The sequence below is a fragment of the Vigna unguiculata genome, unplaced genomic scaffold (genome assembly GCF_004118075.2).
Source record: "Vigna unguiculata cultivar IT97K-499-35 unplaced genomic scaffold, ASM411807v1 contig_14, whole genome shotgun sequence".
Taxonomy (NCBI): Eukaryota; Viridiplantae; Streptophyta; class Magnoliopsida; order Fabales; family Fabaceae; genus Vigna; species Vigna unguiculata.
In genome coordinates, this window is record NW_021010844.1 from 1 (window position 1) to 22500 (window position 22500).

Sequence of the window (22500 nt, forward strand, 5' to 3'; positions counted from 1 at the left end):
TTAGATTCAATTTAGTCTCACCTTTTGTAAAAAAATATAGCAATGTTGTCTTTCTTTGACATTTTTATTGTATTAATTTTATATTGTTATTTTTATTAAAATTGACATTTTTATTAAATATTTTGAAAATATTTTTAAACTAATTTTAAAATTTATTTGAAATCATGTTAGTTAGAGTTTGAATGTGATTATTAAATTTAATAATGTGAAAGGGAACACAATGATATAACCAAAAAATAAATGTACAAATTAAAATAGTATAATTTTTTAAAATTCAAGTATTAAATTCACATACACCCAAACACATTACTTGTCATAAATTAAATATTTAATTTACTTTTTTTTATAGTTGTTGTCCCTTTAAATATTATTTATTAATTTCAATTTTGTGTATATTTTAAAGTTAATTTATTAAATAAAAATGTTAATTTTAGTAAAAGTATCAACACACGATTTATTAAAAGAATGAATTTTGTCCCAATTTAAAATATCAATATTGCTTAAGTTATACAAAAATTGAGAATTGAATTTAAAAAATAAATGTGAGACCAAATTGAGACTCTACCCACATAGTACTGTCACACCACATTGATTGTGCCACATGGTACAAGTGTTGAGTGACACATGTAACAAATAAAATTACAAAAAAATTGAAAATTAAAATTAATTTTTTCTAAAATTCAAAAAAATCACAAATTCACACGTGATACTAACATTATCACCGTTTGTGAAAAATTGAAGACTAAATTGAGTCGCTTTTAAAAAAATCTTAACCAAGTTGAATTAGATTAAAAAAGAAATTTATCAACAAAAGTAAAGACCAACAAAAAAATCACTTTTGGTCTTTAATTAAAACGAAAAAAAAAATCTGGAAGACCAACTTGACATTTTCAACAAAATAAAGACCAAAAGAATAATTAAGTAGGGATGACAATACAAACCGGCCTATCTCATTTTGGCCCGCCCTGTAGTTGGCATGTCCCGCATAATGTTTGGTCCGTGAGGTTTGCAGGCCGCGACCCGCATGAGAAATTATTTATTTTGTATTTTTTTACCAAGGTGTAGTATTTTAATAACCTTATTTTTATTTAATTAAATTAGAAAAAAGTAATAAATTTTATAGGTCTATTTCCTAAAAAAAAGTAACATTCATAATTTTATAATTCCAAATTTTTAAGTACAAGTTTTTTGAAAATAGAAATGACTTTGAATTAGATTAAAATAAGAGAAGAAACGTAAAGAATAAAGTTGTTTTTGGATTGACTAGAGAAAAACTTTAATGAGCAACTTGCTTATAAGCACATGAGCTACAAATTATGTGAGAGGGGCTTAAGCGAACCAATAGACTTAAATACTTAGTCCATCCCGCATATTTTCTTAGAGTCTGAATGCTAGCTCATCCCACATTATCATCTTTACAAATAAACCTAAAATCTAATCATACTTTAAAAAACCATAAACAATTTTTCAATCACATTTTCAAACAAAATAAGCTTTTATTTATTCTAAATATTTTTTAATGAGATTAAAGTTAAGAAAATAGATTATCTTAACTTGTTTGTTAACAAATATTAAAATTTTATTATATTTGAATACTTTATTATGTTAACAGATACTTTATTTTTGAATTTTTAACATTTTTCATAACTTTTATATAAAACCATCGTTGAATACAATAGACAATATAGGAAATAATTAATAATAATAATTGCACATATGAAAAATAATACACGGGCATAATATAAGATATATTAGAATAATATTATTGACATAATATCTTTGGTATTGATTTTACTAATTAAAATTGCAACTTTCTCTAACTGATGCTAAGCGAGGATGTTGATCATTATTAATTCTATTGTCATTCTTTCTAAGGATTATCTCATTGTATGTGAATGACATTGTTATCACAAGTAGTGATAAGGGAGGTATTGTAAAACTAAAACAAAATCCTTTTCAAAATTTCCAGACAAATTATCTTGGACATTGAGGTATTTTCTTATTTCTTGTAACATACTACACATCCAACTTATATGCTATAGTTTGAAGCGAAGTATTATAGTTAAAAGAAATAAGAAACTATCCTATATATAATTATGAATGTGGTTAGAAATTTAGAAATACAGAATTAATATTATACAATCGTGAATATCTAATCTATATATATGTGTTATTAGGAATATCTTTATTTATTCTCGTATTATGATTTTATTGTTATAAGATATCAAATTTCTTCTATTTGATGTATTGATTCATTTTTCTCAATACAACTTGTAATGTGTAAAACAACCCAATTTCAACTCAACGATTTTCTCTTCTAGAGTTTAAGAATAATGATAAAATAAATCTTAATGAACTTCAACTTTAACTTTAAAGGAAACTCTCAAAAAAATCAATTGAAAAAATTATGTCAAGCAAATATCATCCAAAAACCTTTCGCAAAACAAACATTCCAACCAAAATCATGTTAACAATATTTTAACTGAGATCTAATTCCGAAGAAGAAACAAATCGAATAAAATAGATATAGATTTGATAAAAGAATAAAAAGTTTCATATTCTTTTTCTTTTAATGATGTTTAAATTCTCATTTATTTGATCAAAATACTATTATAATTCTTAATTCAAACTTTGATTGAAATAATATAATAAAAATTTAAAATTCTTTATAAAATAAATTACCCTCCCAACATTTTTCACCTATATATTGTAGTGAGTGTGTAATGAATGAAAAAAAAATGGTTATTACAACTCAACTTAATATAGGCTTATAAGTTATAATTCACTTCTACAGCAGCAAAAGTACGAAAAGACAGCTCATTAGGTTGCTTTTGTAAAAATTGGTTACACATCTGAAATAAACAAAATACAAGACCAATCTGGAATTCAGATCATTGAATGACCTACTAGGAGTAATTCATGGGAACATGTTTCCTAGAATAACCAAAAAAAAAATATGGGAACAAAAGCAATCACAGTAAATCCTTCATGTTAGGATCAGAGTATCAAATTATTACGGCCATAAACGAACTTCTTGTAAAGGAAGGAAGAATAACCCCAACCCAAGCTGTTCTGTTTAAACTGATTATCTTTTTATGGAACGAACCACTTCTGTTGTTTCATTCACATACTTCCTTCAGTGCTCTGAAATAAAACATTTTCAGTGGGTATTGATGCTCCAAATTGCTGAGATTTGTTTCCTTGCAATTTTCTCATTCACTGCTGACTAAAAGCAGCAGAAATACACTGCTTTGATGTTGGGAGTTTTCCTTAATCCTGTAGGGACATTACTGCCACGATTATTTGCAGATGCTCTTCAAGAAATTGAGAATTTCAAGATAAGTCGCAATGAAGTTCTGAATATAAGAACCAAGACTAAGATCCATTGAGTCACCAATATGTCAGACCGTCCCTCTCATTGTTCGTGCTTCGGTTCCTCCAACATAAGCAAAAGTTCGTCCTTGTGTACAATCTTTGCCTTTTTACCCTTCTCCACAACAAAAACTCCCTCTGATACCCTTTCATCTTCGACTTGGAGCATAGGCATTAAGCTTTTGTCTATCGTAGAAGAGTTACATATGTCCACCGAACTGCATTTCTGAAATGTGAAGTTCGGACTCAAGCAGCTTCTGATGAAAGAGTGTGAGGCTTCTGCATTTACATAGTGAGTTGAAGGAATGCATATGGTTTCGTTGTTTGCAGGATCATAACATTGAATCCCAAATTCAGAATGAATCTTTTCTTTAAGGGAAGCCATCTTATGCTTCTCCCCATGCACTAGTATAACATGCTTGGGGGCGAGAAAATTTACAAGATCCATTATCCCTTTAGAATCAGTGTGAGGACTAAAAGCTAATTGATGAACCTGCCAATTTAAGTCGAGTCAAAGTTATACCAGAAACCAAATCAATTGACGCAATTACCTTCAGTGCTGATTTGTACAATATAGCAGAAGACTACAAGGATTTCTTGTTTTTTGATATTCAAGCAATTCAAGACTAGAAAGACATTAATTTAAATATAAGCAGTATTATAATGTCGTCTTGGTCTTATTTCTATAGCACACAAGTCTTCAAAACAAAAATCTCAAGATAATTGGAGGAACATCGATAGGTGACAGCGACACACAGATTAGTTAAAATCGGGTTTATACCCAGTGTACCAATATCAACTCAAGAGGACAGAATCTGCTATTATAGAACAAAGAAGTGAAAGAAGAAATATGGTTTCAGTTGTATATTAATATGAAAAAGGCATGTCAGAAGCATACTCATCACCTCAAACACCAAGCTCAGGAAAGTAGACTAATGATGTAATACTCTGTGAAAGTCAAGATGTTTATTTTCCTAATATAAGTTTGCTAATCATGTTATTTTCACCACTGTGCCGATTTATCAACTTGTACATGCAGCTAACTCTGTTGCTACTCATGCCATGTGAAGTTCTATGAACTGACGTTCGTAAAAATAATGAATAGTTAGATATATCTCCCTGTAATTGGGTAGGGGATAATATTTACCTGGCATCGCACATCTATTCTTGTATTAGCGTCCAGATCAACTTTGGCCCGCTTATCTGACATTAATTTATGACCTATCGTTCCAGCCATACAATACCTACAAGAGAACAAAGTAACGGAATACAACTGGTTTTCGAATATATGAAAATGGAATAGATCAATACATATTTTTCTTGTATACATTCATACATATTTTTTCTTAAAAAAGAAAAAAGAAACTAAAGAGACAGTAAAACAAATGGCAAAGAAAAGTCTCTCCATGCACAGAATACATGTAGTGACATGGTGTAGATGGCAGAAAGACAGAACCATGAAATAAAATAAAATAAAATAAAAAAAAACTATACATGACAGAAAACACAAATATTCGTAGTTACTTCTAAAAGAAGTACCAACTTCCACATATTTAAGACAGATTTTTCGATTGACATGATTAAAAAGTGAACTTTAAGTCTAACTCAACCTTACAAAATTGACTTGAAATGTGAGGTTTGCACTTACTTATATACTACAAATTACCTTATCTCTAGTCGTTGTGAGAGTTCCAACACATTCCCTACATCGAGACATACATCTCAAATGTGAGACTAGACATTAATGGATGATCCAATAGCAAGTTGAACAATAGACCTAACAAATAACAAATTTTGCTAGGATATACTCTAATTCATGACTCTGATACCATATTAAGAAATGAATTTAAGTATAATTCAACCTCACAAAACCAGTTTGTAAAGTGAAGTTTGCACCTACTTATATACAATGAATTGACTTTATCTTTAATCAACGTAGGACTTCCAACACAATCCTCTCACACCAAGGCATATGCATGTTGACCATGTGACTATACATTAATGGGTAGTCTGATAGCAACCCGATAAGAGATGGAATAATAGATCTAACAGACAACAAACTTTGCTAGTATAGGCTCTAATTTATAACTCTAATACCATGTTAAAAATTGAACTTTAAGCCTAACTCAACCTTACAAAATTTGATATTTCTCTTGGATTTCTCTTATTCCATTATATAGAAATATTTTCCTAAATCGGTGACAAATATTAGTACCAATTTATCTATTTCCCTTCCCTAATATGACACCTTGTTTCCCTCAAATTCTCACCAATCTTTACCTTGTGCTTCTTCGCCTTATCCACAACTTTCTGTCACTGTTTTATTATTTTTCCTTCCTCCTTTCACTTGTTTGATTATTTTACCAAAATCCTTTTTTTGAACAAAATCTGTAGTTTTATTTTCTTTTAATTTTCTTCACTTAAAAACGAGCTTCGGTTAGAATTTTGAATAGCCTCTCCTCTCTCAAATATTAGGGTAGAATTGAATAATTTTATTACTAAGAGTACGTAAAATATATATACATGATTAGAAAACTGATTTTGGAAATATAATAATAACATTTAATGTAATCAAATCCCTATTATTCAGGTGTATAATCAGATCCCTATCATTCAAGGATATTTACATTATAGACTTTATTATAATCTGTTAAATATGAAATAATAAAATATAATTGCTAATAGTCTCTGATACATTAATTTGAGGAGTTCTCCCTAAATTCTGAAATCTCAACCTAGGCTTGCCCCTTCAAGCATTACACTACACATTACGATATATGTTGGTCCATAAGCCATCCAATGATAAATGATCTTATACTTCAAATTTTTTAATTTTTGGGTGAAATGACGGATTTATGCATGGCTGGGCTTAGTTAGTGAGTAAATGGATTTAATTGCAACCTGTAAAATAAATAATATAATGGAAAATCGTGAACGAAATTTTTTTAACTTTTATCTAAAACAATCATGTGAAATCATTCTTATGCTTTTAAAAAACAATCTGACTCGTACACATCCAAAACAATCATTTGCATTTCAATTCTAAATTTTCTTTCCATCCAAAAATTGTGAAGCAGTCACTTCCTAAATTGACTGCTATCACCAATGTATTTGTATGTACCAGAAGTTTTAGTCAAGCGTGATATTTATCATTAAAGGGCAGTATTAAAATAGCTTCGTGTCCATATGCTTTTCAATGTGACAAGCTAATTTTAGTAAACATTTATCGCATTTTGCTCATCATGCTATCAAATGGCTAATATAAAGAGAAATAAAGTAAAGAAAAATAAGAAATAGGATTGTACCCCGGCAAAGTGACAAGGTTATTTTCTGACACTGCCCACTGCTTAAAAACTTCAAGCGAAAATCCACCGCTTATCATCCCAGGAGTAGCGAAAAGAACACAAGGACCAGGAGCATTTATCATAGACCTCTCAAACTTTTGAACTGTAACATCCAAACCAGATGAATGAGACGTAGAACTTATCAGATAATACACATAATTTCAACAAAAGCTCTAATCTTAATTTCTTGAGTTTTCTCACAAAAGTTTCAATATGGATGCATTCGAATAAGTTTGTTTAAAAGTAAAATTAATATATGTCATATTAGCAAAATTTTATATATTTCCCACGATACTCCGTTAGGACTTCTACTTTTACTACTCCAGACTTTTACCAACTGACCTTGAAATTTCAATAAAAATTTCATAAGAGATTAAAGATCGCCTAGCATAACAATGACACAATATTCTTCATCTTGCCAATCAAAGTTTGAGGACACACCATAGTTATTTCATATATAGTAAATCAATGAAAGAAAATCTGTCAACAAGAATAGAACAATTTCCTTTTGTTTGATTTATTTTTCTTTTCAATAAATTCAAATTTGTCATCACCAGATATGAAAAGAAAATATTTAAAATTTCATATCATCAAAAAGATCTAGCTTTGGTATGTGTTATATAGATGTCAAACCTAAGAATCCGATGGCAGACATTCCTTCTCATAAAACCTGTAAAGCAACTATTCACACTTCTAGTCTTTTAGGGCACCAGTTACAGCTGCCAGTCAACTACCACATGTTAGCCATTTCACTCCTTTTGCCCACTATAATCAAACCCCTTACCATTAAAACAAAATCATCCCCAAGCCATCACGTTTTTGCCATGAGGAAGCTAATGCTTTAAATATCAAATTCGTTAATCCTTTGGCAAACTGTTACAATTACTGAATTTAAAGAAATATAATCTCAGACTTAGGAATGGTCCCAACGTCAAGGCACTGTATCACAGCATTAAAGATATGTAACAAACATTGAAAAAAGGAACAGTTTACAGAAATGTTAGTGAACATATGAATGCATAACGATGCCAGACAGAATATTTATGATATGACAAAAAAAATATTGAAATTACCATTCTTAAAATCGAAAGCATTATGTTTAGAGTATGTATCTTTAATCTTCTGGCTTGTCCAACTAATAAGCATTTTATAATACGCATTAACTTGGACTGTTAATCCTGGAAACAAAGAAATGGAGTATTAATATGAAGCACAGATCCCAACAACTAATGGAAAAATAGAAACATTGTCCGAAAAATAGACTAGTCAATAAGTTACAGAACTGAGCTGTATTTTATTATCTTAATCTGATTCATTTGAAAGGACAAGGAAAACTATTCTGCAATAAGCCTACATAGAGTGAACAGTGCAGAACAAGAAGCTTTGGTAAAAGAATAATGCATAATCAGCTCTAAACCATTATGCTTATACAATTAGTTGTTCCCATATTTTTAAATAATGTCTTTTAGATAATGTAAATCTTAAGTTACAATAAGATATTATTAGATGCTGTAGTGATTATTGATATTACATGAGATAGAAGTAAGGAAAATATGCTTAAGAGAGTGATTCATCTCTTTTAGCTCATTCATTCATTTATAGGAGTTCCTTACATAAAAAATACTAAAATCTAATGATCAATCCAACAGATATAGGTCAGATAAGTAATACTATGCATAAGTTAACCTATTATAATAAGTTATCCCATCCAGATAAGTTACACAATTATGAAACTCTCCCTCCAACTAGAGCATATAGAATGTACATACATACCAAACTTGGGAGTATATAAATTGAACTAGAGGAACTATGACTTTGCTTTTTGACAATAAATCAACTAATAGTATTACTCGCAATTTTGTCCATCGCAATAGAACCATACACAAAGAGATAGACTGACACTTAGAGATATATCGACACTTCAGCAACTGTAAGTATTGCTTCCTACATCCCACCAAGACTTCAGCTAACAGATATATTTATAAAGGGACTTCCCACACAACAGTTTCATGATCTTACATACAAGTTGAGAATGATTGATATCCATGTACCAACTTGAGGGAAAGTGTTGAGTTATGAGAAGATATTATTAGAAATGGTAAATATCAATATCAAGATATTGTAGGGATACAAAGAGTTGTTATTTCATTAATGCAATTATCTTTAGGGTGATTAAGTAACCTCTTCTACTCGTTTCAAACTAAGAAATGAGAATCATAGTTTATGTTTTCTTCCCTACATCTCTTTAAAGTGTAAATTTACTATTATGTGATAATAACTGCCTTCTTTGAAAATTAAGTGGAAGTCATCATTATAATTACAGAAATTGACCACAATAGCTTTTCAAACATTTGGAAGGGGAAGAATGACAACTTCTCTATATTTCAATTATGTTTATTATACATTGATAGTTATCATTAAAATGACAATAATATATTTTATAATATCCAAAAAGTAGGGGAAGAATGCTGAATAACATAATAATCCTAAACTAACAAAAGTTTCTTAATCTGTCATAGTCATTCTCTCCCTCTAAGATATTGTGTTGATATTCTAACAATATACCAATAAAAAATATTTCTCCATTTGCAATTACAAATTCTGGATTTTTATTAAATCAGAATGTAAAAATTTCCTTAAGAAACCATTCAGGGAGATTTCATCCAAGGAATCTCCAACCTTCTCCATGGATCCTCACTAATTCCACTAGGTCTACTGCTAAAGATCCACCGCTGTCATCTCCATTTTCTGATTCATCTGAAACTTCCCCACCCAATGAGGCTCTCATCATCAAACATTTTCCAGAACCTCATTGATTCTTATTTCAGCTTGCTTCCTTCATGCTTGTTTTTTTATAGGATATGATCAAAATATACAAAAACAGAGATCTAGAAATGATAAGGATACGTAATTTACTACTCCTATAGAAATTTGTGACCACCCTCTCAATCTTTAGTCAGAATCTAAAACTGATGTATACCCTGTCATACTCTTTCATCTGTCCATCATTAACTGACTAACAAATCGAGGAAGTTCACATTCTGTTGGTGTTTTGTACAAGAAGCTCTGAAACCTTTCTACTTTTAGTTTGGTAGTCAAGTTAGCTGAGAGTAGGGAACCCGTGATTAACATGTTTGTAGTGGTGGTTTATCTCTTTTTCTGTAATAAAATAGCTATTTTTTAAATTAAAAACCATACACACAGATAATCCTTTCATGGTTCAATTTTAAAAACTAGATAAGCCTCTACAGAAAAATTTCAACACAGGATTTGAGATAATGTCACAAGACAAAAAAATGCAATAATACATGGCCTTAGTGATTATATCGTTAAAACAAATAAGACTGGCTGTTTTAGTGGGATAACGGGAGCAACTCTGGTTAGGGTTACTACAACCTCAGTACTGGCCAATTAAGCCTCATGGAAGATTTCCCAAAAAATAAAGTGTGTGCTGTGCAGAAGACAGTTCCTTATTTAATTTATTGAATGTACATAATATGTTTATAAAAGTAATTGTGAAACTTAGGAAATAAGATAAAATCTTGTTTTCTATAAATGGGAAGGGTTACAGTGAAATGATTATGTATAGTTTACTACACAAAAACAATAGATCAAAGAAAGATAATTGACACAAAAGTATACGCTGAAACGAACCTGCTGAGAAATAGATAGGAACCTTCAAATTCATGCGTTCCCAGTAGTCCTCCAACAAAATGCATAGTTCCTAGATATTGTAACAGCTTCGTAAATATAAGACAACCATTACATATATATCATACTTTTGAAAATTGAACTGGTCACTAAAAGACATCAATTTGAGTGGCTCATGGTTTATTAATATAACCTTAGTGAAATTGTTCTTTTTTAAGGTCTTTTAAATTATTAATTAAGATATATTTAATTTTCGAAAGATCTCTCAAAAATACAGGCAAAAATAATTGATAGTTTCTTCAAAATATGTTGAACCAAACACATACTTAGAATTTATAAGTGAAATAGTTGCTTGGACTTCATCCATTAGCTATAACAAATAGAAAGATAAATTACAATCTGTGAGATGAATTAATAAGAATACCTGAGCTCTTCCAACAGCAAATGTTGGAATAAGCACCTTGCCTCCACTTGATACACATTTATGAACCTAAATAATTTAATTTGAAAATTAATACCCAACGTCAGAGTAGGTGTGGGTCGAGTTCATTTTGAAAAACAAAAAGCAAAAAATAAAAAGAGAAAATAATGTAACTTGATATCCATCTCTAACACAGCATGCAACTGTCCTGCTTCCTTCCAAATAAACACAACAACCCTTTTTAAAATTAAAACTAATGCTATTAATACATTTCACATAGACACAATGGTGATAAACTTTTTGCATAAAATATTTTATACTTGTTAGATGATATAATATTGTGTTTAGTAGTTGGGCTCAGCCCATTATGTATTTCTGGGTTTGGTCCATTATCAATATAAATAAACTATCCTTTGTGTAGGGTTTACACAAGGGAGATTAATCCCAAAACCCTATTTCATCTTATTTTACATGGTATCTAGAGCTTAGGTTAGTTTACTACAGTCACTGTCCAGCCGCTCATTGCCGCTTCTGCCACTCACCGTCGCCTCCGCCGCGTCGCCGGAGCTGCAGTTTCGACCGACGACCAGGCGTCTTGGCCAGGCGACTCCAACGCCGCAGAGATCGCCGGAGTTCCCACGCGCCTCCACGCGCCGCAAGCTCCGGCAGCCGCACCCTCTCCGCAGCGCGTGACGGCGCGTCGCCGGTCGTTTTCTGCGCCGATCAACTTCGCCTGAATCGCCTTCTTGAGCTCTTTCTGGATCTGTGGTTGTTGTTTCAATCGGAGCACCTTGAATTTTTAGGGTTTCTCCCTCTATGGCTTCTTCCGCTACCAATTCGGTGTGTCGTCTTCAAGCACTCCGCTATCTGAACCCTCTGTTTATACCAACTACGTCAATGTGCATTTATCCATTGACAAGTTGGATGGCACAAATTACGCGACATGGGCATCCGATATCAAACTTTGGCTCAAGAGTCAAGGATATGAAGATCATCTCACCCAGAGTGTAACTACAGATGAAGTTTCCCGCTGGACGAAAATTGATGCCCAATTATGCATCGTCATTAAGTCCACCATTAACTCTTCGCTGAAACAAATGTTTCGTTCATATGAAACATGTTCAGACGTTTGGGCACAGGCCAAGTTGTTATACACCAATGACACTCAGCGTCTTTATGATGTTTGTCAGGATCTTTTCACGCTCCGCGAGTCCTGGACCCATGGCTGAATATTTGGGCAAAATTCATGCCCTTCTCCATGAGTTTAATGAGTTATTGCCTCCGGCCTCCACTCCAGCTGAAGAACTTGAGCAACGGTCAAAGTTCTTTATGTTGTTGGCATTACATGGTCTTTCTGATGAATATTCCCATGTTCGCGACCAGATTTTGGGGTCTCCTGTTGTGCCCAACTTCACTGCTACTAGTTCTGCCCTTTTACGTGTGCCAAGAAAACAAATCATTGATACATCTACTTGTGCTGATGATTCCTCAGTCTTGGTCTCTCAGCGGGATGATCGCAATCGTTCTCGCAAGCCGGGAAAGGGACGACCCAAGTGTGACCATTGTGGCAAATTAGGCCACAAGATTGACAAATGTTATGCTCTACATGGACGTCCTCCTCGGTCTGCTGTAGTGGTTCACTCTGATCCTCCTCCCCGATCAGCGACTGTGGATCCTGCTTCATCTGATACCGCAGGGCACCCTGCCATTTTCAACGACTTTCTCAAATGGTATGAGGAACGTCAGAGTTCTAGTTTCACTACATCTGCCTCTGTTGCACGCACAGGTACATCATTTGTTGGCCTGACTCACTCTGATTCTCTTGGTCCTTGGGTTCTTGACTCAGGCGCCACAGACCATATTACTGATAACAAATCTTTGTTTTCTTCTTTGTCTTGTCCGGATCATTTACCCTCAGTTACAATGGCTGATGGGTCTAGAGTCTCATCTCATGGTGTTGGTACTGTTAATATTTTTCCATCCATATCCATTGATCATGTTCTTTATGTTCTTGGGTCTCCATTCAATTTATTATCTGTCAGTCGGCTAACTCGTTCTCTTGATTGTATTATTTCCTTTACCAAAGATTCTGTTTGTTTACAGGACCGGAGTTCGAGACACATGATTGGCACCGGATGTGAGTCTAATGGTCTGTATCATCTTCGTCCTCCTTCACATGTTGGCACAGCTATGGAATCACCATCCCTTCTTCATGCACAATTTGGTCATCCCAGCCTTGCCAAACTGCAACAACTTGTCCCCAACTTGTCCAAGTTATCTAGTTTGTCGTGTGAGTCTTGTCAATTAGGAAAGCATAGTCGTAGTTCGTTTCCTTGTAGTGTCTCACAACGGGCTTTGTCCCCTTTTGCATTAGTTCATTCGGACATTTGGGGACCTAGTCGTGTTAAGTCTACTTTAGGTTTTCAGTATTTTGTTACTTTTATTGATGATTATTCAAGATGTACTTGGTTATATTTAATGAAAAATCGTTCTGAGTTGTTCTCTATTTTTCAATCATTCTTTCATGAAATTAAAACACAGTTTGGGGTTTCTATTCGAAATTTGCGGAGTGATAATGGTCGTGAATATCTCTCTCAATCCTTCAAACATTTTATGGCTTCTCAGGGCATTCTTCATCAAACATCATGCGCTTATACACCCCAACAAAATGGAGTGGCTGAGCTCAAGAATAGGCACCTTATTGAAACAACTCACACTCTTTTAATTCATGGTGCAGTTCCTTCACATTTTTGGGGTGATGCGGTTCTTACTGCTTGTTATCTTATTAATCGCATGCCTTCTTCAGTCTTGCATAACCAAGTTCCTCATTCTATTTTATTTCCTCACGACCCTCTTCACCCTTTACCTCTTAAAGTCTTTGGGTCCACATGTTTTGTTCATGATTTTAGTCCTTGCTTGGATAAGTTGTCTCCGAGAGCCCACAAATGTGTCTTCTTAGGATTCCCCCGCTCACAAAAAGGGTATAAGTGTTTCTCTCCTTCCCTCAACCGTCATTTTATCTCCGCTGATGTCACCTTTGACGAGTCTTCTTTTTACTTCACACACCCCTCTTCTCGTTGTGAGCCACCATCTACTACTATAGATATCCCTATTGTGTGTGATCCTCCTAGTGTGCCCACTTCCAGTGCCACCTCGGATTCTCCTCAGCCACCTCCGAGTGTACCTATTGCGGATAGACCACCTCTTCAGGTTTATAGCAGAAGACATCGTTGCCAACCACCAACACATGACTCACATCAAGTGCCGAGTTATTTGTCTCCTCCGGTTCCAACAACCGAGTCTGATCTTCCCATTGCCCTTCGTAAAGGTATGCGTTCTACCCGTAATCATTCCCCTCATTATGCTGCTTTGAGTTATCATAGAATCTCTCCATCTTTCTATACATGCCTTTCGTCTATTTCCTCTTTGTCAATTCCAAAATCTTTAGGTGATGCATTAGCCCACCCTGGTTGGCGTCAGGCCATGCTTGATGAATTGAGTGCTCTCAGGCATAGTGGAACATGGGATCTTGTCCAATTACCATCCGGGAAATTGTTGTTGGTTGCAGGTGGGTCTATGCTATCAAAGTTGGCCCTGATGGTACTGTTGACCGTCTCAAAGCTCGCCTTGTTGCCAAAGGTTACACACAGATCTTTGGTTTGGATTATGGTGATACTTTTTCTCCAGTGGCCAAGATGGCATTTGTTTGCTTATTCATTGCCATGGCTGCTCTTCGCCAATGGCCTCTTCACCAACTTGATGTCAAAAATGCATTCCTCAATGGCGATTTGAATGAAGAAATTTATATGGAGCAACCTCGGTTTTGTTGCTCAGGGGAGTCTTCTGGATTGGTTTGTCGTCTTCACAAATCTTTATATGGCCTAAAGCAGTCTCCTCGGGCCTGGTTTGGAAAATTCAGTAGTGTTGTTCAACAATTTGGCATGTCTCGCAGTGAAGTGGATCATTCAGTTTTTTATCGTCACTCCAGTGCTGGATGTATCTACTTAATAGTATATGTTGATGACATTGTTCTCACAGGAAGCGACAACCTTGGCATCTCCCTCTTAAAGCAACATCTTTGTCGTCATTTTCAGACCAAAGATCTTGGAAAACTCAGGTATTTCTTGGGTATTGAAGTAGCACAATCCAATAGTGGTATAATACCAGAGGAAATATGCATTGGATATTCTGGAGGAAACTGGGTTAATGAATTCTAAAGCGGTAGAAACACCCATGGATCCTAATATTAAACTTCTACCTAAACAGGGGGAGCCTTTCTCAGATCCTGAACAGTACAGACGATTAGTTGAAAGTTGAATTATCTTACTGTTACTCGTCCTGATATTTCCTTTACTGTTAGCGTGGTGAGTCAATTCCTTAATTCCCCATGTGAAGAACATTGGAAGGTAGTCATTCGCATATTAAAGTATATCAAAAGCTCTCCTGGAAAAGGTTTACTATATGATTCCAACTCTGATACAAAAGTTGTATGTTATTCAGATGCTGACTGGGCAGGATCTCCTTCCGACAGAAGATCTACTTCCGGATATTGTGTCTCGATTGGTGGTAATTTGATCTCTTGGAAGAGCAAGAAACAAAGTGTTGTGGCAAGATCTAATGCAGAAGCGGAATATAGAGCTATGGCTTTAGCCACGTGTGAACTTGTTTGGCTTAAGCAATTGCTTCAAGAATTGCAATTTGGAGATGTCACTCAAATGACACTCATATGTGACAATCAGATTGCTCTTCACATTAGCTCTAATCCTGTCTTTCATGAGAGGACCAAACACATTGAAATTGACTGTCACTTCATTCGAGAAAAAATCCTATCCGGGACATCAAGACCGAGTTTGTCAACTCAATTGATCAATTAGCAGATATTTTCACTAAGTCTCTTCGAGGACCTAGAATTGATTATCTTTGTAACAAGCTTGGTACATACGATTTGTATGCACCAGCTTGAGGAGGAGTGTTAGATGATATAATATTGTGTTTAGTAGTTGGGCTCAGCCCATTATGTATTTCTGGGTTTGGTCCATTATCAATATAAATAAACTATCCTTTGTGTAGGGTTTACACAAGGGAATTAATCCCAAAACCTATTTCATCTTATTTTACAATACTTATTAAATATTAGTTTTGGCAAATGCCTATATCTGTAAGAATTGATTATCATTACCATTCATTAGGGATGTAAGCGCGGGGTTAACATTTGAGACCTACCAAAACCAAGCATTATATTGTATCAACATTTAGGGTTTTATCCAAACGGAAAAAATCACTACCACTTGTACAGCCAATATAGATCAACAAGTCCAATCCAATAACATTTAAACATATATTCCTAAAACAGCTGAGTCTTAATATTCTTTCCGATCAAATGCATCTAATAGGAGCATAAATAGCGCTCATTCAAAAGTTTTCTTTTTATCCCTTCAGTCAAAATCTCTGCTAATCAACAAAAATTGGTCCACACCATGAATACAAACCAAGGATTCTTCAAACATACCAAAAGACCCATTTTTAATATAACCTACGGCAGATCAATGTAAATGTAATAGCAAAAATATGACAAGAAAGGACTTGGAAAGTGAGTCAACAATGCATTTTTCTTAAATCAATGTCTGAAAGAAAACAAGACACCATATTATACAAGCAGCATCACATCATAAATTAAGTGCTGCAAACACATACAGCTTTGAGGAATTCTCTCTCTCGGGCATATCTTGAATCACGAATTGTAGTCGCATATGTGGATCTGAAATGATTTTCTTTAAGAATCATCATACAAAAATCTATTCAAGAAAATCCATCTTATAACTTCAAGCAGTAAAACCAATATAGGATTCATGCATTTAAAACCCATTAAACCATTAATCAAAAGGAGGAAAGAAAGCAACGATACCACAGATAAATATACTGTACCTTGGTAACATGACACAATTGTATAATGTTTATGCAAAACTACTATGGACTGTATCAGTCTATCAAATTTTATATCTGAGGTAGGTAGCTAGCCACAAAATCCTTCATCAAAACTACTAAGAAATACCAGAGAATTCAGTTTAATGATCCAAAAATTTCACAACTTTGGTTTACATTTGATATCGGGCAGAAACTCATTCTATTACAATTCTGATGATGCCTCTCAAGCACAGATGAAGAGTTTACTGAATAGAAACAAGACCAATGATGTTTATTACAGTAATTGTTGGAATATCATGCAAGCAATGCAGTAATAGGAATTATAATAGTTAAACGGATTTTAACTCAAAACAGTAACAATGAAAAAATAAGACAAGAAGAATTGATCACATGACCTCTTGGTCACATGGTTTGATACAATTCAAGAACCAACATCTCAAAAGTTTAGGCTATTAGGTACTAGCAAAGGAATAATTCACATTTCTAACAGTAATATCAATATGAGGATGAGTTAGCAATGGTAATGCATACAGATAAGTAGTCCGTGAAAAGTATGTACAAAACTTATAATAATTGTAGAAAATAAAGTAAAAGATAAACAAGAAAAGAACATTTATCACTGTCACTCACTACATTATTGATAACTTTGTTAGAAGGTTCATTTATACAACCAATGATGTTCTTACTCAGTTATAAGAAGGTCAAGTCGTAATCGATCAATTTGAGCTGCTCCAAGGTGTCTATCTGGTGTCATATTGTAGTCTCCAGTGTAAACCATTTCTGCATCTCCAACTTTTGCATAGAACATAGCAGCTCCAATAACCTTTATAAAACGATGAGCTTAAGTACTAAAACATTGAAGTAAGGCATTGAAGGAAGAAAAATCTACTATAATGATATAGAAAGAGATTGAATCAGGGAAGACTTAAAAGAGGACAGAAGACATTGAAGAAGTGAGAAAACTCTGATTCTATTTCTTAATCCAAACAGTAACTCTACCATCCCAGAAATAATTACAATAATTCATAATAATTCTTCATATCCCTACAATGTTTTTACATTAATTAACAATATCTTCTCATAACTCGACACTCCCCATTAAGCTGATGAATATCAATCATTCCCAACTTGCATGTAGGATCATGAAACCGTTTTGTGAGAAACTTCTTTGTAAACAAATGTGCAAGTTGAAGTCTTGATGGGATCTATGGAGTTATAAGGCCATTATCCAACTTATCTTTCATGAAGTGTCAGTCTATCTCTATATGTTTGCTCCTATCATGTTGGAGACAGAATTGTGAGAAATAGTAATAGCTGATTTATTGCCACAAAAGAGTCATGGGTTCTTCACTTTTTACGTTAACATTGTTCAAAAAAAAAAAAAAAATTCAACCATAACAGTGAAGACATCTAATGCTATACTTTTTTTCAGAAAACTAAACATGACTTCAAAGATGAAGTCACAAGCCTTACATGTCCTGCATAATAGGCACGTATCTGCAAATCTTCATCTACTTGTACAGTCTGCCTCAAATCAACAGCAATAACTGCACATGGAATCAAATTAAATTACAATTTTAGATACTAATGTCAGAAGCATGGTGATTTTAGATGCAAACCTACTATGTTCAAAAATCCAAAAACAAATAATAAACTACTGAGAAGTATAGCTGAATCAGCTTTAAAATGCACACAAAAATGTAAATCAATCCACCAAGATTTATCAATTTGAAAGAACAAAACTTAAATGGCACATTTAACATTTATAGCCTAAAAGATGAATCTTTTTCCTTCACCTAAAATCCCTAATACAACAGTTGCACACAATTCAAACTTCAACAAAGTCAAAACTAGAACAGGCGCCAATATTCCTAGTGGCATGTTTAAAGTAATAGTTGTCTAACCAACCTATAGATGGGGTACTTTAAATGAAAAGTGGATCCTATATTACCCTTCTTCATGCACTTAGCAATTTGATCAGATGAAAATAGCTCTTCTCACCCCGGCGATCAACCATCACTTTGCGATAGTCTTCCAACATCAAAGGAGCCAAAGCTTTTGTAGGGTACTATTTAAAATCAAATAAAACTTCAGTTAAATTTACTAATGTAGAATTATGACTTGGAAGCCAATGCTTATCAACCCATTTAGTGAAATGTTTTTGTATTCAAAATTTCACTGAAATTATAATTTTTTTCCCTAGACTTGCTTTTTGTATTAGGTCCGGCATGAAAAAGTTGTACTTTTTTAGGTCCCTAAATAAATATGTGTGGAAATTGGTCTCCACCGTTTACATAATTTATAAGGTAAGAGTATTTTTCTAATGGGAACCTAAACGAAAAACAATACAACAAATCAAAATGAAGATTTTTTTACATGGAAAGACCAAAACTAAGCTCAATTTTTCACATGGGAATTTAACATAAAACAGCATCAAGGATCAAAATATAACACTCTGCAACTTTGAAAGAAAAAGCAGGCCGATTCTATGATGAGTTTTGAAAAAGGATAAAATTATAGTTCTTTTAAGCAGGGGGCAGGAACAAAAAAGTTAGTGAAGCACGGTATAAGTTTATAATTAAATTAAACCCAAATATTTTAGCACAAATATTCAAATTCTGTTATATTAGAAAATTCCAAAAACTGATGTATATGTTCAGGCAAACATTTCATTAAAAATGTAGCAGTAAAAGGACTCACTGTCATGTAAATTGGTCCATTATACCCGCAAACTTCAGTGAAGTAAGCTAAAGCGCCAACATGATCCAAATGACTGCCCAAATTTTCAAAATGACAAGGCAACGTTAAAATGCTAATAACAACAAGGGTCCGTATACTTGTCTCTATTTTAAATTTTAGTCTCTCTATGAGAAAATTGCAAGTTTTAGCCTTTACATAAATTATTGTAGTGACTAATCATTCTTAGAAAGTTTTGTAGCAATTCTATAAAACAGAATGATGTCATTGATAGGTTCATAGAATAATCACAATAAAAAATAAGAATAAGAATGAAAGAAATAATTTGTATTATAGAAGGTTCTATATATAGACCAAAGTATAACAGATACAAAGAGTCTCTACATACAGAAATAGGATGATAGAAAAACCACCACGACAGGTAAGACAAATGCAAGGGCTATCTAAAAACTTATCAACATGATAGTAGATGGTTTTTTGTGTTGTTTATAAGACAATCATGATTTTAAAATTAAAACAACACACTTCTTTCTCGAATATTGATGTTAATCTTACCTAAGGACTAAAACTTACAATTTTGGTCTCTCTATTGTATTGACATCAGAGGTAGACTACAACTTTCCAGCGTTGTAAAGATGTCACAAAAATTTCTGGTGGCAGTGATAAAACTTACAATTTTGGTCTCTCTTTTGTATTGACATCAGAGGTAGACTACAACTTTCCAGGGTTGTAAAGATGTTACAAAACTTTCTGGTGGCAATGATAAAACTTGCAATTTTCTCATATAGAGACTGAAACTTATAACGACGAAAACTATACAAATCATGTGAATAGTTTAACTTCATAATAATTAAAAACAGGAAAATTGAGAATGGAGTGATACACACAAGTGAGTGATGATGATGCAAGTGATGGCAGAGTTGAAATCTTGATTGGGGTCAACAAGGGTGAAATCAGGGTAACGACGATGGTCCAAGAAGCCCATATGCATTCCACAATCGAACATGATTCGCTTGCCATTGATGGTTACCACCACGCAACTCTTCCCAACTTCTTGACCAGCGCCTGAAAACAAACCATGTAAGGGTAAGATTGATGTGTGTGTTTGCACCACAAGAAGGAGAATAAGAACGAGGGAATACCTAACACTAGCGTTTCAATCGCCATGAATATGTTGCTCTTGAGTCTCAGCTCAAAACAGCAGACCTTGGTTTGCGCCTCACAACGGTGAAATATTGTTGCTATCCAGGAGTGTTGCCTGTGGGTCGGTGGATGATGTTATTTTTAAATTTAAATTTCTAAACAATATAAATAAAGAAATAAATAAATAAAAGAGTATAAAAGAATAATTTAACAAGTTATTTTCAATCCCCCATATTTGTTTTCTTCCTTTGAAAGTGCAATAATAAATTTATGTAAATTTAAAACAAAAAATAAATAAATAACAGAAGAATCCATTTTGATCCATAATCGCAAAAAAATTATTTTTGCAACCCGACCCGGTTCGAACCTGTGGTAAGTTGGATTGGTTTACGGGTCGAGCTCATTTTCACATCTTTACTTTTAAGGAATGAGCTACGTATTGTTCAATCAAGAGAAACATGGAAAAATAACCGAAGACTAGTTTTCTTATTTATTCTTCCAACATCAAAGGAGCAGAAGCTATTGTTGGATACCGTTTAAAATCAAATAAAACTCAAGTTCATTTTACTGATGTAGAATTATGACTTGGAAGCCAATGCTTATCAACCCTTTTGGTTCACCTTATTTTTGTATTCAAAGTTTCATTGAAATTATAATTTTGCTCCCTGGACTTGCTTTTTGTATTAGGCCCTGCATGAAAAAGTTGTACCTTTTTTGGTCCCTAAATAAATATGTGTATGTGTGTGTGGAAATTGGTATCCACCGTTTCCATAATTTATAAGGTAAGAGTATTTTTCTAATGGGAACCAAATCGAAAAACAATACAACGAATCAAAGTGCAGAATTTTTTACATGCAAGGACCAAAACTAAGCTCATTTTTTCACATAGGAATTTAAAGATAAACAGCATCAATGATCAAACTATAACACTTTGCAATTGTCCCGAAATCGCGACGGAATGGTGAACAAGAAAATCTTTAAAAAAAAAAGTATTTTAAGAAGAGTCGCCACCATAGTTTATTAAGACAAACTAGGGAAAACCTAAAAAGGATGGTCTACAAAACCAAACTGAGTTCGAAAGTCGGTTACGTGTGTGGAAGATAAAATATTTTTAATTTTTTTTATTCCAACGTGTTTGACCTTTCTTCTACATATCCTTGTCTAAAATGAAAATCAGGGTTATATAGTTCTTTAAAAACATTTAAAACTATTTGAAAAAACTTTAATTTGGTTAATTGTAAAAAAAAAATTAATACTTTTACTTATCAAGTGACTCTGATACTCAACATGATAAAAACTTAATTATCAAGAGACTTGACATGATAATGAAATATTTTTAAAACTATGTGAAAATGTTAATTATGAAGTAAGTCCGAGTTTTAATATGATAATCAATGATTTAAAAAAATATATGAAAGTTTTAATTATCAAGTAAGTCTGAGACTTAATATGATAATAAAAAAAATTATTTAAAATTTAAATGAATGAAAATTTAATTATCAAACAAGTCCAAGACTTGACATGATAATTAATAATTTAAAAAATGTGAAAACTTTAATTATCAAGTAAGTCTCATACTTAACATGATAATCAAATTTTTAAATTTTGAATAAAAGAAAGTTTTAATTATCAATTAAGTCCAAGACTTAACATGATAATTAAATAACTTTCAAAATTTATAATTTGGTGTACGTATGAAAAGTTGAATGTAAATAATAAAAGAGGTAATATTACAAACAGTCGCACAAAAATATAAAGTAATCTAAAAAACATAAACCACATATTGGTCAAAGAAAGAAAAAGCACGAACAAGAACTCACCCATAGTGCAATCCATTGCTCCATACAAATATCAAGTATGGTGTGATACAATAAAAACGAGTACTAATTTTAATCACAAAGTCACACGCCCCTGTATCAATTTAGTATAGAATGCCTTGCCATTATG

At 33.2% G+C, this 22500-nt stretch overlaps 1 pseudogene; it reads right to left on the reverse strand.

The window, feature by feature from the left end:
- Nucleotides 1-2989: 2989 nt before the first annotated feature.
- On the reverse strand, nucleotides 2990-20730 carry LOC114171208 (annotated as a pseudogene).
- Nucleotides 20731-22500: the final 1770 nt, after the last annotated feature.